At 44.5% G+C, this 15,895-nt stretch overlaps 1 protein-coding gene across 7 annotated transcripts in view; it reads right to left on the bottom strand.

Annotated features, from left to right (window-relative positions):
• Positions 1 to 15,895, bottom strand: part of CTIF (cap binding complex dependent translation initiation factor) — a 351,897-nt gene that overhangs the window by 127,076 nt on the left and 208,926 nt on the right. The window lies entirely within an intron of this gene.

Genomic DNA, 15,895 nt, shown 5'->3' with positions numbered 1-15,895 from the left:
AACACGGCTGCTATTCTGAAACCTGTCATTTTGTAACCTGTTTCTTAAATATATTGAGCTTAGCTTGCGTACTTTGTTTTATTTGCTCAGGATTCTGCTTTGTTCTGTGTTATCTCTTATATTCACTTAAAATTCACTTTTTGTAGTTAATAAACTTATTGCTTGTTTATAATATAAACCAGTTTATGTAATTTCTAACTGGGACGGCAAAAAATGGTGCAGATCTCCCTTCACATTGAGGGAGGGGGCAAATTTCATAAAACCTTTGGGTTTGTACCCCTTAAAGGTAGAGTGTTGGAGGCCCTAAGGCTGAATCTTTCCAAAGCGGATCTCTGTCTCTCTGTGCAGCTGGGTGGGGCCCTGCCTCTGTGTTTGGCTGGAAGAGGCTTGTGAGCCTAACCCAGCAAAGCCAGGTAAAGGGGACCCAGGCTGGCAGAATAGGCTATTCAGTTAAACCCCAACACATCAGGTGATACCCCAAAGAGCCCAAACCCATCACACCCTGAAGCTATAGCCATATTTTACTCACAAATACTCTTTAGGAAAGACACCCACGTATAGTGCGTTACCTCCTCATATTTGAATGTGTTTAACCAATCTGTCATTTCTACACCTCCACCCATTTCACCAGCACTGGACGGAAGTATCTTGCTAGGTCAGTTCTATTGCTGATTATTTCCCATCAATCTAAGACTGTTGACCTAGCTGACCACCATTTCCTTTGGCAGAAGTAAATGGCTGCATACACCTAGCAGAAGGACGCAATCAACACAAACATAAGCCTTGCGCAGTGCGTAAGTGTGTGATCAGACCATCGATTAGCTCTGATGAACGCACTACCCCAAACATCAACTTTTAAGTTCTCTAGTTTTCTTCATTTTTGTTACCCGTAGTTCGTAGTCCTAGTAGCAAATGCACATCACCCTGAGATGACATTACTGTGATGTGCTCTGCTAGTGCCTACACCTTGGAAACTTTCGGAAGCTGAAGTTAACACACAAGCTGCTGCATTCTGAACTAAGTAGAACTAGAAGTACAGAACAACACCACTTTGCAAGCTGCACTAGTTCCCTGCGGGCTTCTGGGGGGAATTAGACAAGTTCATTTTGACCTTTAAAGCCCTAAATGGCCAATCTGAGGGACTGGCCCTCTCCATAAGCCACATTACTGCAGTTGTGATCAGCAGAAGTACTAGGGCGGGTGCTCCCATGATAATAGGGAGCTGTCAGAATGGCAAGAAGTCCTTTCCTCCACCTTTCCTTTACTGCCCGAGTCTGGGATCTGTGAACCTTAGACACAGAAGGCGCTCCTTCTGCAGGCATTTGGGAGTGGGATGGGAAGAACTTAAGGGCTGTTAGTTTATCAACTGTGGTATAATGGAGTTAGAGGTGGGAATGTATGGGGAGTTGGCAGTGGATTTTAGTGATTCAGTGTCATTGCTTAAGTGTGCCATTTGTGCTGTGGGCACCAGCATAGTAAGAACCTAAAGTGAAACCATCAACTCATTTCACAGAAGCCACTGGCTAAAGTTAGTAATAGCCTGCCACTCTCTAGCTAAACAGTGGTTTGCCCTGAGCAGCAAAGATGCCCAGATGTCTATAATTCAAGCAGAAGGGGGCAGAGAGAGAAGGCAGAGCTGATGCAAACTGTAAACAAAGGAAAATCTTGTTTGGCTCTGTCAGCAGCATGCATCTTCATATTTAGGACAGTATGCAGATACAGGTATATTTTCTTCAAACACAACAAATATGTACAATAGGCAAGGTCTGAAGTGGAATCAGAATATTGCATGTGTAGAGCAAAAGCCGGGACTGCCAATATAACCATTTGATTCTTGCTGACCACACAAATTATGGACTGTCTGCATCAGATTTAACTTGGCCTGATTCAAGAGAAAGAGAGAATGGGATGCCTGGTTTGAAGGCTTTGTTCTTATAAAAGTAAACACAGGGACCAATCCCAATTCAAACTTTTCCTTAAGTGCAAAAAACTTTGGCTAACTTCCCCAGCCTGATTTTTTTAAACTTCCTTGGTTCTCGTAAACACGGAAAGCAGAAATGTAGAATTATAACAAGAGATTTCATGAGATTTCCAGACCCAATCTGACGACTCAATGGGTTGGAAGCTGGTCCCACTGAGTCCTGAAGCTTTCAAGGGTTCTCGGAGCCCTAACTGCAAGTGATCTTTAAAAATTCCCATTTTAAATGATCAAAAGAGTAATTCTTTCCTAATCCATGCAGGACTGGATCTTCCTAGTGTTGCTTTCAGAATGCACTCCTCTACAAGGACTTTATTATATTAGTATCCTGGTGGTACCAAGAGAAACCAAATTAGACTGTCCTAGGTCAGAGAAAAGAAGCATTACCCCCGTTTAACAGAATGGAGACACAGAGAGATTATGTGACTTGCCCAAGTTCACAGAAAGTTTGCAGCAAAGGCAAGAATTGTGACCAGGTCTCCTGAGTCCCATCGAATCCCACAAAACAAGGTGGGCTCTGTAGTTAAAACAAACACCTGCTCCAGCTCAATTGCCCATCATTCTCCCTAAAAAAGTAAAAAACAACATTTGGTATACAAATGCAGATCCACACCACCCTGGAGTTTTGTATTTCATATTCCAGCTCTCGTTCTCCAACTTTAGCAGTGGCTAGAGCAATCAGAAGCCTGCGAATCAGGAGAGGTGGGTTCTGTTCCTGGTAATGCCACTTACGCACAGGGAGATCTTGGGCAACTCATGTAACTTCTCTGGTCCTCAATTTTTCTTCTCTGTACACTGAAGTGTTATCTATCTCAGCAAGGTGTTGTTTTAAAGCTCTTTAAAAACCATGGATGAAAGTGCTACAATTATGAGAAAGGTCCCTGAAGAGGAAGAGGGAAGTGAGTGGGATGGCTGCGGGCAACTATATCCAACATCCATTTGCCTGAGATAGTATCAGACCAACCCAATAGAACAGGACAAAATGGCTCCCAAAGGTGGCTGTTGCGCGGCTCTACTGTGGCTCTGACACGTCCGTCAAATCTGCCATTTGGTTGATGGATGATGAAGGAGGCTGATGACAGGTGCCTGCTCGAGTATCATGATTGTTGGTGCAGTGAATTCACCGGCTGTCTGAGAATAAGGATGAGCCCTGTTGTCTCTGTCGGGGCTATATTTGTAGGGCTTCCAGTAAGGGGTTGGTGTACAAGTCTCCAGTGACCTCAGCAGGGCAATGGAATATTTTAAAAAGAGGGGAGTGCTTATTCCATTGTCTTGTGTTGTCTTGTTGAAGAGCTCCATCCCCTCAAATGGGAAGTCCTGGATAGCGTCTCTCTCACTATTCGAGATGCTAACAGTCAAGAGGCTTATCTCATGGCCACTGATCTCGGGGCTGTGCTGGAAGCATCCGGGGCTGCATGGAGGGCTGTTCTGGGGACAATTTGGCCTTTTAAAATCTCCATTAATTCCCCCCTACTGTCTTGTGGCACTTTCGACAGGAAGGGAGTCATCCTTTCCCAGGTCAGGAAATCATATTTGTCAAACAACTCCCCACAGTTGTGAAGAGGCAAACAAGTAAGCTTGCACCTGATTTGCCAGTCCTCAAGAAGGCTTTACACACCTACCAGTAATTGGGGATGTGGTTCTCCCCTGAGACAAAATAGGTATTGCTTATGTCCATCAACTGGGGGCAGGAGTCCATCACAGGTTGGCAGGGTTTAAACCGTAAGAGTTTAGAGTCTGCCAAGATGGTAGGTGTCTCATCCCATTATACAGCAGGAATATCCAAATTAAGAAAATAAAGAATAAGGAGGGTGAAGATTAGTGAAGAAAACCTTTTGAAAAAGGATGAGATTGATGCTCCGTAGAAATGGTGGGTGGGACACCACAAGGCTCCATCTCACTGCCATAGGGGTAAATGAAAACTGAGGGAGCGTAATAGCTGTTCTGCCCTTGCACAGAAGCATGAGGCAGGTCAGGGTCCATGTGAGACCCCAAAGGACGCTACCAGTAAAAACAATCCGATCTTGTGTGCCTGAGGCGAATCCCACCCCTACAGTGGGATCCACACTGACACATACTCAAAGAACAATACCTGTTCTTAAATAATTAAATCAATTGTATGTATGCATGAAACCACGACTGTGAAAAAACAATTTTAAGCCCTGGATTGTTTATTGTAATCATTTTACTCTCCATAAAGTGTTATCTAAAACCCTGAGTTTATCCAACACACCATTATGTATCTATTGAGATCTCTACATAGTACAATATTTTGCAAGTTGTATGCAAATCTTTCAACCAGCAGCAGAGACAGAGAAAAACAACCTGCAAGAGAGTCCTGATGTCATAAAGTATATCTGCAGCTTGGCAACTTGGGCTGAATTAAGTCTAAAGGACAAGAAGCATTACAATCACCAAGGTCACAAAAAAGCTGAATAAAAAGTCCTGTGTTGTACAGTTTTTACGTAATGACAAGGTCACTTTAAGCACAGAGGTGATAGCCCAGCCAGCTGTGAAACTGGGCTCTTTGCTTTTGTGGGCTCTTGGCACTAAAAAAAGCAAACAATGAAAGGAAAGGATTTGATTTTCTTAAATGAAAACCTGTTAACCCCTTTCATGCCACCACCTCAACTAGGGATAGATTGGGGTGGACTGGGTTTAGGGCAAAATAATAGTCACTGAACAGTAACATTCACCCACACAGTCCTGGAACTGGCTGGAAACCCAACAGATCTGGCTGATCAAGCAAAAGGGTCTGTTTTTTTACCTTGTATCACATTAATTCTGCTACCATTTTATGGATGTAATGTCACAGAGCCCACAAATGTTTATAAAGATACATTTTTGGGGCACGGGTCACTTGCCGGAGGATTCTCTGCACCTTGAAGTCTTTAAACCACGATTTGAGGACTTCAGTAGCTCGGACATAAGTTATGGGTTTGTTAGAGGAGCTGGTGGGTGAGATTCCATGGCCTGCGTTGTGCAGGGGGTCAGACTAGATGATCATAATGGTCCCTTCTGATCTTAAAGTCTATGATTCTACGATTTTCTATGTGTCACAGAATGGATCACTTGGTGATTACCTGTTCTGTTCATTCCCTCTGGGGCACCTGGCATTGGCCACTGTTGGAAGACAGGATATTGGGCTAGATGGACCTTTGGTCTGACCCAGTATGGCCGTTCTTATGTTCAGGATAGAAAGCTCTTTAAGCTCTTATTAATGTTAGCAGAATGACTTCAAACTGGACATTCTCTTGCACAACACGCCTGTGCCAGAATGTCTTCTAGTCATTTCTGCTTCTTTCACTGATAACTTTTTACATCTGCTAGCCATACAGAATCTATGTCCCTCTGGAAGAGCAAGCTGGATTCTATTGTACGTTATGAACCACCACAAAATTATCAGCTAAGTTCTCATCATGGAATCTTTTACCTTGGATGGTTATTTAGCAGGTAATAAGAATACAACTTGATGTACAGCTCTCAGGCTAAATGTCCCTACTGGCAATTAGAAAAAAAAAATCCAGGAGCCAGGAGAAGAAGGGTCAGTCGGAATGGGGATTAGATCCATGCAAACAAACCTCTTTGAATTTGCCATAGTAAATCCATAAGTCATAGGTTTGGGTTTGCTGCAATGCTAGAGCGAGGAGCAGATTGCCTTCTTCCTCACAGAAAGACCAGAATATTCTTATGCCTTCTAGTGTGTTCTTTTCAGTCAACTGTTCATTTAAAGACTTCCCAGTATAGCGGCTTCCCAGTATAGCCTCTTTTTGCCTGTTCATTGCTCTGGACACATCTCCATTTGTGACCACTAGCATCTGCCCACCTTATTGTTCCAAGCTACCTTTCATTACACTACAAACAGGTGATCTGCCATACCAAGCTGAATCAGTCGTTCCTCAAATCCAGTATTGCCCCTGGCAGTTGCATACACCTGATACTTAGAAGGAAGGGAGCCAATACACCTGGCCAACTGTGCAGTGCTGCACTAGTGTAGGGAAGGAGAATTCATTCCTGATCCCTGCTACAGCCAACTTAACCCTGCATATAAGAAATGATTATTCCTATGTTCCCTCAAGCATAACAAACATGATTATTGGTTACTAAATGATGCAGCCTCTTCATAAATCCAGCTGCAGTATCTGTCTCGGTGACCTCCTGTGGCAGCATAACGAACAGAGTAAATATCTGATGTGTGAAGAAGCATTTCCTTTTCATAGTATTTAATTTACTCTGTCATTAATTTTATTGGGCAACCACCATGACTTTGTATTAGCAGACAGTGAAAAAAGAGAAACCTGTTTTCACTATGCATTGTCATCATCTTACAATCCCTCAAGTAAGTCTCTGCTTTCCACCATCCAGGCCTACTGCTCCTCCTCTGCGCCTTTCTAAGTTGTCTGTATCCAACTTTCTCCACTAACCGTCAGCCGTCTCTTTCCTTTGTTTTCCACACACACACAGCTCAACTTTTGCTTAAGTCCCCTCCCCTGCAGCTGCCCAGTACTTATTAATTTTTGCCTCTACAGCATTATGGTGCGAATGGCGCTTCCTGTTATATTTATTGTACAGTAAATTGATCTAGTGCCCCTTATGGCATTTCGAAAGGAAACAGTTCAGGAATAATGTCCCTCGCGGTGTCTCTATTGAAAATACTTTACAAAGGGAGTTTGCCACAAGAGGAAAAGCAGTGTAATCATTTGAGCTAATCATTGCAGGCAGTTTAGTGTCCCCAAGGGTCTGTAAAAGGCTGAAATAGAAATACGTTAGAGCTCCTACTCTCTTTACTAGAACTGATGAAGGATCTCAGACATTCACAGCTGTCTCAGAACCCACTGATTTCAAGGGGCTTTGGATCAGGCCCAGTCATTTGTGTGTGAATTCTGGTCAGGCTCTGCAGAGGCTAATCAGAACACGTTCTATAATGATTGTTTAACTGGGCTTTGGAGTTGCTTGGCTGTCCATAGTGTGTACACACACACACACACACACACACACACACACACACACACTCTCTCTCTCTCTCTCTCTCTCTCTTTTTCTTCAGCCCAAACAACCCTGCTACCAAAGTGGACACAAAGAAAGTCTGTCAGCATCAGCTTACAAATCACTCCTGTTTCAGAATGAGGAAACACTTTCTGACAGCCACCTGGGGCTCTTGTGGGAAAGGGGATGTTTTTCCCCCAAGGCCTGATTTTTATTTTTAATTAAATTCAGCCAGGTTTAGCTTGATCATTTAAGTGTAAAGCCAAGTTAGCCAGAGGAAACACATTGGGACGGTATAAGGGAAAAGTTAGAAAGCTAGGGACCAGTCCTTGCTTACAGACAGCCCCCCAATCTGAAGCAAATACTCACCAGCAACCACACACCACACAACAGAACCACTAACCCAGGAACCTATCCTTGCAACAAAGCCCGTTGCCAACTCTGTCCACATATCTATTCAGGGGATACCATCATAGGGCCTAATCACATCAGCCACACTATCAGAGGCTCGTTCACCTGTGCATCTACCAATGTGATATATGCCATCATGTGCCAGCAATGCCCCTCTGCCATGTACATTGGCCAAACTGGACAGTCTCTACGTAAAAGAATGAATGGACACAAATCAGACGTCAAGAATTATAACATTCAAAAACCAGTTGGAGAACACTTCAATCTCTCTGGTCACTCGATCACAGACCTAAGAGTGGCTATACTTCAACAAAAAAGCTTCAAAAACAGACTCCAACGAGAGACTGCTGAATTGGAATTAATTTGCAAACTGGATACAATTAACTTAGGCTTGAATAGAGACTGGGAATGGATGAGTCATTACACAAAGTAAAACTATTTCCCCATGGTATTTCTCCCTCCCACCCCCCCCCCCACTGTTCCTCTGATATTCTTGTTAACTGCTGGAATTAGCCTACCTGCTTGTCACCATGAAAGGTTTTCCTCCTTCCCCCCCCTGCTGTTGGTGATGGCTTATCTTAAGTGATCACTCTCCTTACAGTGTGTATGATAAACCCATTGTTTCATGTTCTCTGTGTGTGTATATATAAATCTCTCCTCTGTTTTTTCCACCAAATGCATCCGATGAAGTGAGCTGTAGCTCACGAAAGCTTATGCTCTAATAAATTTGTTAGTCTCTAAGGTGCCACAAGTACTCCTTTTCTTTTTAGGGACATTTCTGTAATTCAGTTATCAAAAAGCAATTGTTATTCAGGATGGCTATGTTAGGCACTGAAAAGCTAGAGGGAAATTTTAAAAAAATCACATCACTCCCATTTCCTTACTGAAATAGCAGTGTCATTAGAAACAACAGGATTTTCTGATCATCCAGAGGCTGCCATTTGAGATCCTTATGGCAGCACTGTTTGGCCACTCTGGTATCTGTTGTATTACCATCTAACTGCAACTTTGCCACTTCTAAATGAAGATTTGTATAAGACATAAAAATGCAGGGCATACATGACAAGTTGCATGAATCTTGTGCATGAGGCCTGGCAACCAGCCTGTAAAGCCCTGCTCCAGAGACTGCAGCTACTGCTAGGACTTCACCAGCCACTTGAGTCTCTGGATGCCTCTGGAAACCCAGAGGGGCTAAATGAACAACAGAACCGTCTGGAAAAGATTGTTAACCAACAGAGCTACTTAGCATTCTGCAGCTTGTTTCCAGGAATGCAGTGGAAAGAGGACATTAATGCGCATCAGATGAAGAGCAAAGGGTTCAAAGCTTTTATTCAGAAAAGCAGCAGAAGCCTTTTGGCAAGAGGTGATTAGTTGCTTTCCAGTTTAACAGAGTTACTTTTGTGTCAGATCTTTAAAGCCCATTTATTTTTCAAAAGATGGTGTCTGCATCTATACAATTGCCACCAGTGAGTCCCCCCCACACCTGCAGCTTCTCATTTGCTTCAGAGTTTCAGAACCTCCTAGTCAATGCAGAGGCTGAAATGAAATAGCATTCTTTTGCCATGAAATAAAAACAAAGCACTGCCGGTTTTGGAGGAGACAGATCCTGGCTTCAAGAACTCTAAATAATCATCCCACAATTCCCATCAGCTCCACTCTCCTTTCACCATAGGAAAGGCAAAGCACAAGTCTGTCAGGCTCCTTTTAAGTGTATGAAGCCCATCAGCAGTAAAGGATAATGGCATTCGGGACTATCTACATTACTTACATGATACCCATTACTGGGGTACCTGAGAACCTCATGGTCTTTGATGTATTTATCCTCACAACACCCCATCTGGCAGGGCAGCGCTAGTCTTCTTCAAGTGGCTCTGCATATTTTACAGATGGGGAACTGAGGCAAAGAGAAATTAAGTGACTTGCCCAAGGTCACACAGGCAGTCTGTGGCAGAACAGGGAACTGAACTAAGGTCTTTCAACTCCTATGCTAGTGTCCTAATTACTGGACCATCCTTCTTAGCAAAGATATGTGCAGCACAGAATTCTGGCCAACCAGCGAGCCCAGATGGATTACATTCAATGGGAGTTCTTATTCAGCAATACAGAAATATTTCTCTCACAACAACTTTTTTTTTTAAATTAGATGCCAAAACAAAAAGCTCAATCTCTCTGTTAAACAGAATCTGTCCTGAAGAACCAGTTTCCTCCACCTAATTTCATGATCCCAAATAAAAGCTGTGCATTATTATTCAAACAGACTGCAAGGAGGATGGGCATCCAGAAATATTTCAAACCCTGACAGATGCCACCATGGATTTTATGACTAGAAGCACTAGAACAAACGGCTAAAATCACTTTACTGAGAAGCCCCCAAAATAACTGGTGGGGTACTTAGCAGAGCTAATGAATACAAAAAAACCACTCATTTAAAAACTCCCCAGTACTCTTCATGGTTCATCATCAAAAATATGCTCCTGCTTAGCTGATCCAGTGACACGGAATTGCCCAGTGCTCTACTAACCCTGCAGACCAAGCATCTGGCATGAACTCTGTTGCCTTAGCCCAGCCCTTACTATGAGGGAAATCACTGAGAAAAGATAGACCATTCTCCTCCATGAAATCAATGCTATCCCCATCGTGCCCCCACTTGCTCAGTTCCACAGAGATGCAAGTGGTAGTTCCCAGAGAAGCTCTTCTGTAGAGAAGATGCTGGGATGACAGACTACCAGGGGGAGAGATGGAGGGAAAGTAGGAAGGATTTCAACTTTGATAGACTTTTACCACCTTTTGTAGTGAGCAAATCTTATAAGGTGATCTGCAAACTCAAGAGCGGACATTATACTGAGTACACCTGAGAGCCAGGCTGAAATTGCATTCACCCGCTGACTAATTTTTTTTTTTAAATAGACGAATAAAATAAACCCAGCGTTAGTCTTTAAATCATTATCATCATGATATGGGTAGACAACTAAATATTCTGTCTGGAGTAATCAAATTTTCATGCAAGGCTTGGCTAAAAGGGGCAGCACAAACTACTGAAAGTCAGCCTTACAGACATTAGTTTGGCTGTCCCTGCTCTGCTGCTCCAGAATGCATTATGCAACCAAAGAAACACTCCTGCTGACTTGCAATTGTTTGGTTTATTTCTTAAATAATAAATGGTGCCTTCAAAGATTTCTGAAAAATATTTGGCCAAGTCCTCAGCCTACAGTCTCTGCCCCAGGAGAGGGCTTTGAACTGTTGGGGAGAGCAGAGACTAGGGCACCTGACAGATGTGCCGATTTGGCCCATCTTTCCAGGTGGCCTCCATCCTCTGGACCCCCAGATGCAGTTTAATGCTGCCCCATCCTGGTGAAGGCAGCTGCATCCCCCGGGCAACTGCATCCCCCGGGCAAGTCATGTCCAGCGTGTAATAACCATTCTAGTTTATCATTTGGGATATCAAATCACATTTAAGAGTCCAATCCCCGCTTCCACTGAAATCAATGGCAGAACTTTCTCACCTTTCATAGTCTTCCATTGACATGATAGCTTTGTGAAACCAAAACCAGAGAGGAAGAAAGGCAATAAAAATGGTACCTAAGAAAAGTTTCCCCATCTGTAAAATGGGAAGAACAATACTTCTCTCCTACTCTTATCTGTCACTTCTATTTAGATTGTAAGCTCTTTGGGGCAGGGACTATCATTCACAGTTTGTTCCTACAACCTGCAACACAACAGAACCCTCCCTGACCTGGCTAAGACCTCTAGATGTTACCAAAACATAGATCTACATTAGGTAGAAACACGGCCACCACCCATGTTAAAAGAACATTCTTTAGGTGACAAAGTCCATGCCAGTTCTAAGGTTGCCTGTGCAACCGTAATTCTGCTCCCCTGTGCATTGAAAGAGGCAGGATTCCATGGAAAAAATAGTCATTAAAGACTGACAGATACACAAGGGGGAGAGACAACTATAAATATGGCGTTTCCCAACTTTTGAAAAAATGGAGAAAGCGGAGGGAAAAGTATTTTCACCTTTGCCACCATTTTTCTCTGGAGAAACAAAAGGGAGAGAGCTATACTTTTAAAAAGTGAGAGAAAGAGGGATTTTTCTAAAAATTTCAACATTTTGAGAAAAATGCATTTTTTCTATGAAAATAAGTGTATTTGTTATTAAACCCCCCCTCCCCCCCACCACCATTTTTTGACAATGTTTTTGAGAAGTTGTAATGTCTAGTTACTAGTTTGGCACACTGATAATACTTTCCTAAGGAATGCAAGTAAGAGAAAGAAAACGATAATTTTTAAACAGGTTGTAACTCAGCCAAACCTGAATGATACTTCCTGGGACAAAAAAAGAGTCATATTGCTAGTCCTAGGGCTTTGTCTCTGCCAAATTTCATGGCTGCAATTAATGGAGGAGTACGAGCTTCTTAAAAAAAAGGCTGCAAGAATCTTTTATAATAGAGTGTTAGACAAACTCTCTATATGGGTTGCTATCAGCTCCCCCTATAAAAAAACAACCTTGAAGGCTAAAAATATCCTGCATAGTGGGGCCCGGAGAATCCTTGGATTTGTGAAATAAACATTAATCCATTGTGTCCGGAGTTCAAAACTGGACTTAGAAATCCAAGTACAAGTTGGATAACTTCCTCCTAACGGTCATTTATCAACATGACAGAAAAAAAACCCACCACATAATTTGTCATCTTTGCTCAAACAAGTCAGGCAGCAAACAGGAACAACAGGCAGCATGCCAGTCAGAGCGGAGGGAAGTTGCATGGGAAGATTACATAGCACCTGCATGCAATATGCCTGGCTCTAGCAGGTGCTATTAGTTCACTTTCAAGAGGACTGAAATTCACACAGATAAGAGTAGCATTTAAACTAGACAACCAAAAAACAAAGCAGCTCATGCCAAGGTTGTGGGTCCATGCTCATTTCTAACACAAATCTTTTTTCCACATTTCCCCTTACATGTTCCAATTCCCCAAGACACCACTGTCCAGGGCTAGATTAACGCAGGGACTTTAGGGCTGCAGCCCAGGGCCCCAGGCTAAGGGGGGCCCCAGTGCAGCAGGCCTCTGTCAGGCTGCCTGCAGGCTCCTAGAAGCGGCCGGCTGCTGGCACGTCATTGCGGCCTCTGCAGGGTGGGAGGAGGGCAGCACTTGTGGGCCTTGGCAGTGCATGGAGACATGCTGTCACCCTCCCCCCAGGGGTGTGCAGAGACGTGCCAGCAGCAGAGACTTCCAGGAGTGGCGTGGGGCCGCGGCAGCAGGCAGGCAGCCTGCCTGAGCCCTGCTGCGCTGCTGGCCAGGAGCCACCTGTGGTAAGCGCCTCCTGGCCGGAGCCTGCACCTCACACCCCCTCCTGCACCCCAACCCCATGCCCCAATCTGGAGCCCCCTCGAGCTCCCAAATGCCCTCCCAGAAAGAAACTAATATAACAGCTGTTCTAAGGTAAGAAATAGGCTATTTTGAATTAACTATATTATACATGTTTTAAGACTGAAATGTAACCACAGAATGGCTTTATGTTAATTAAAAGGCAAGTTTGGTATAGCGTTAATAGCCTCAGTGCCAGAATTGTGATCATTTTGTTTTCAATTAGGAAAAAGACTTGTACACAGGGGCCCCACAAAATCTAATAGCACTGGGCCCACAGGAGAGTTAATCTGACCCTGTCACTGTCCACGCTTCCAAGTCCTTCTTTAAGGGCTCACTGAAGTCAATGACAGGTTTCATAGTAGCAGTCGTGTTAGTCTGTATCCGCAAAAAGAAAAGGAGTACTTGTGGCACCTTAGAGACTAACAAATTTATTTGAGCATAAGCTTTCGTGAGCTACAGCTGCATCCGATGAAGTGAGCCGTAGCTCACGAAAGCTTATGCTCAAATAAATTTGTTAGTCTCTAAGGTGCCACAAGTCCTTCTTTTCTTTTTTTGAAGTCAATGAGACAGTTTCATCTGATTTTGGTTCAAGCCCTTAGACTTGTTTCTACTGTGACACTCATCAAAACGATCTAATCCAAGCATTACCAATTATTCCTTCTTTTGAGCTTCCAAGGTGTCCTGCCTTCTCTATTTCTGTCTACAAGGTTGTTTACTCCTGGCCTTCATTTTATGTTTTGAACAGCGCAAAGCAGACATGGGTGGTGTTTAATGGAGCAAATCCAGCCCACCTTCCTCACACCAGGTAGCCACACTTACCAGTGGGGCTGTTTGCCCCATTCTAAGGCCCCACGGGTAAAGCTGATATATGTGACACAGCTTTTACATTGTATTAAAATAAAAAATGGCAGAATGGGCATGAAATGCTTTCTCAGCTGACCCGGACAACTTTCAGAAGCCAGACTTAGGTAGGTCTGGGAGGGGACTGTGGGCTTGATTTTGCAAGGCTGGGTCTTTCTGGATCCAGACAACATTTAACGCAAAGGCCCAGAGCTCCCAAAAGTTTCACTGGCAATAAAATGCCTCTTCTGCTCGTCATACAGCAGAGAGATATTAATACCATCGAATGCAGATTCACAACCAATGGAACGAAGCTTATATCCACCAACACTATGCCTGGGGATGATAAGATAATAGCACCGCAATAAAGTGTGAATATCTTTGCAACCAGTTCTTTGTTCCAATACAACCTGTAAATTTAAACTGTAAACAGTTTGATTAAATGAAATGTTGTTGTTTTTTAAATTCCAATTGTACCATGTTTTTCACATAAAATAACCATGTTGAGACCCCACTTACTGCAAATGCATTTTATAGAGGGAGCGTTCTCTTGGGGCATCATAAGCAGCATTAAACTGATGGGTAGCTAAGGCTTCCATTCTATTCTGCGATACCCTGAGAAGTGAGACCATTCCAGCGTGTATAGCTGTTTATATGAAGCAGCTGATAGCACCAGCCTAGTCATGTAGTGGGAGAGGGTGGCCAGCCAGCCATCAAAGGCTGGGAGATTATCCAAGGTATCTCAGTCTAAATAGTTTGCTGAGAGATGTTTGGTGGGAGAATCGATTCAGTTCCCCCACCCTCTGTTTGACCATGTTGCTTCTACGCTCATGACTAATTACTGCTCCAGTAGGGAGCAAACCTATTGAAGACAGTCGTCCCCTTCAGGGGGGCTCCATCGACTGCAGTCATTCCATTCAGATCATAAGCAGATCTCAAATAGATCAGTAAGCACAATACTCCAGATCAAAAGGGGAACACGATAGGCCCAGGTAACAAAGTAAACACAAGGATGCTCTGTATCTAGTTGTCTGTGGCTAGGTCATAGTGCCAGCCAGACCTTACTTCAGGAACCAGCACAAAAAAACCTGCTCTCCCTCCCAGTCTCCTCTTCAGTCAGCGTTCTCTCTCCTTTTAGTCACCCCCTCCAAGCTCTTATAGGTGAAACAAGGTGGGGATGACTGAGGCCATGGCAGCTCATTAACCCTTCCCTGGCCAATGTGGAGTTTGTACTGACATCACATCCTCTTAGGCCAGGGGTGGGCAAACTTTTTGGCCTGAGCGCTACATCAGGGTGGGGAAATTGCATGTAGGGCCATGAATGTAGGGCTGGGGCAGGGGTGGAGGAGGAAGTGCGGGATGTGGGAGGAGGCGGTGTGCAGGAAGGGGCTCAGGGCAAGGGGTTGGGGTGCAGGAGGGGGTTCAGGGCAGGGGGTTGAGGTGCAGAAGGGGCTCAGGGCAGGGGTTTGGGGTGCAGGGGGATGCGGCAGGGGGCTCAAGACATGGAGTTAGGGGCTCAGCCTCCCTACCTGCCCTTGCCCCACGCCACTCTGGAAGTGGCTAGCATGTCTGGCAGTGGGTCCTGGGGATGGGATGGGGTAGGCAGCTCCTCTGCACACTGCCCTCACCTGTGGATACCACCCCTGAAGCTCCCATTGGTCGCAGTTCCCTGTTCCCGGCCAATGGGAGCTGCGGGGGGACGGTGCCTGCAGGCGAGGGCAGCATACGGAGCCCTCTGCTCTCCCTCTCCCCTAGGGCCGCAAGGATGTGGTGCTAGCTGCTTCTGTGAGCAGCGAGGGGCCAGAGCAGGCAGGGAGCCTGCCTTAGTCCCGCTGCGCCATGGGACTGGCAATCCCGCGGGCCGGATTGAAAGCCCTGATTGATTGGCCGGATTCGGCCCGCGGGCCGTAGTTTGCTCTCCCCTGTTTTAGGCAGTTGTTTCAAACATTTTAAAATTAAGATTAAAAATGCTCTTTCCAAATTCTAGAGCACTATCCATCAGAAGCTCTCACGAGTGCTTTACTAACACTGAAGGACTGAACTTCTCAGTCCCCATGCTCAGGAAGCATTATCCCCCTTTGCAAGAGGGGAAACTGGAGCTCAGAGAGGTTAACAGAAAATTGATGGCAGAGCTGAGAAAGGAGCTCATGCACGGTGAACATAAAACCTACCCCAGTCTAATCCATCTAGGTATTTCTACGCACTATCAGATCGTTTTCCAAAGAGTGCCTGCCTACCTCCCAGGAAATAGGGTTTCTGTCCAACGAGCGGCTGGAAATTTGGCCTGAAATAACTCCTAATAAATCCCACC

This window comes from Dermochelys coriacea, chromosome 5 (assembly GCF_009764565.3).
Source record: "Dermochelys coriacea isolate rDerCor1 chromosome 5, rDerCor1.pri.v4, whole genome shotgun sequence".
In the NCBI taxonomy this organism is placed as follows: domain Eukaryota; kingdom Metazoa; phylum Chordata; order Testudines; family Dermochelyidae; genus Dermochelys; species Dermochelys coriacea.
The sequence above is the reverse complement of the archived record's forward strand: the minus strand, read 5'-3'. Positions and strand labels throughout refer to the sequence as shown.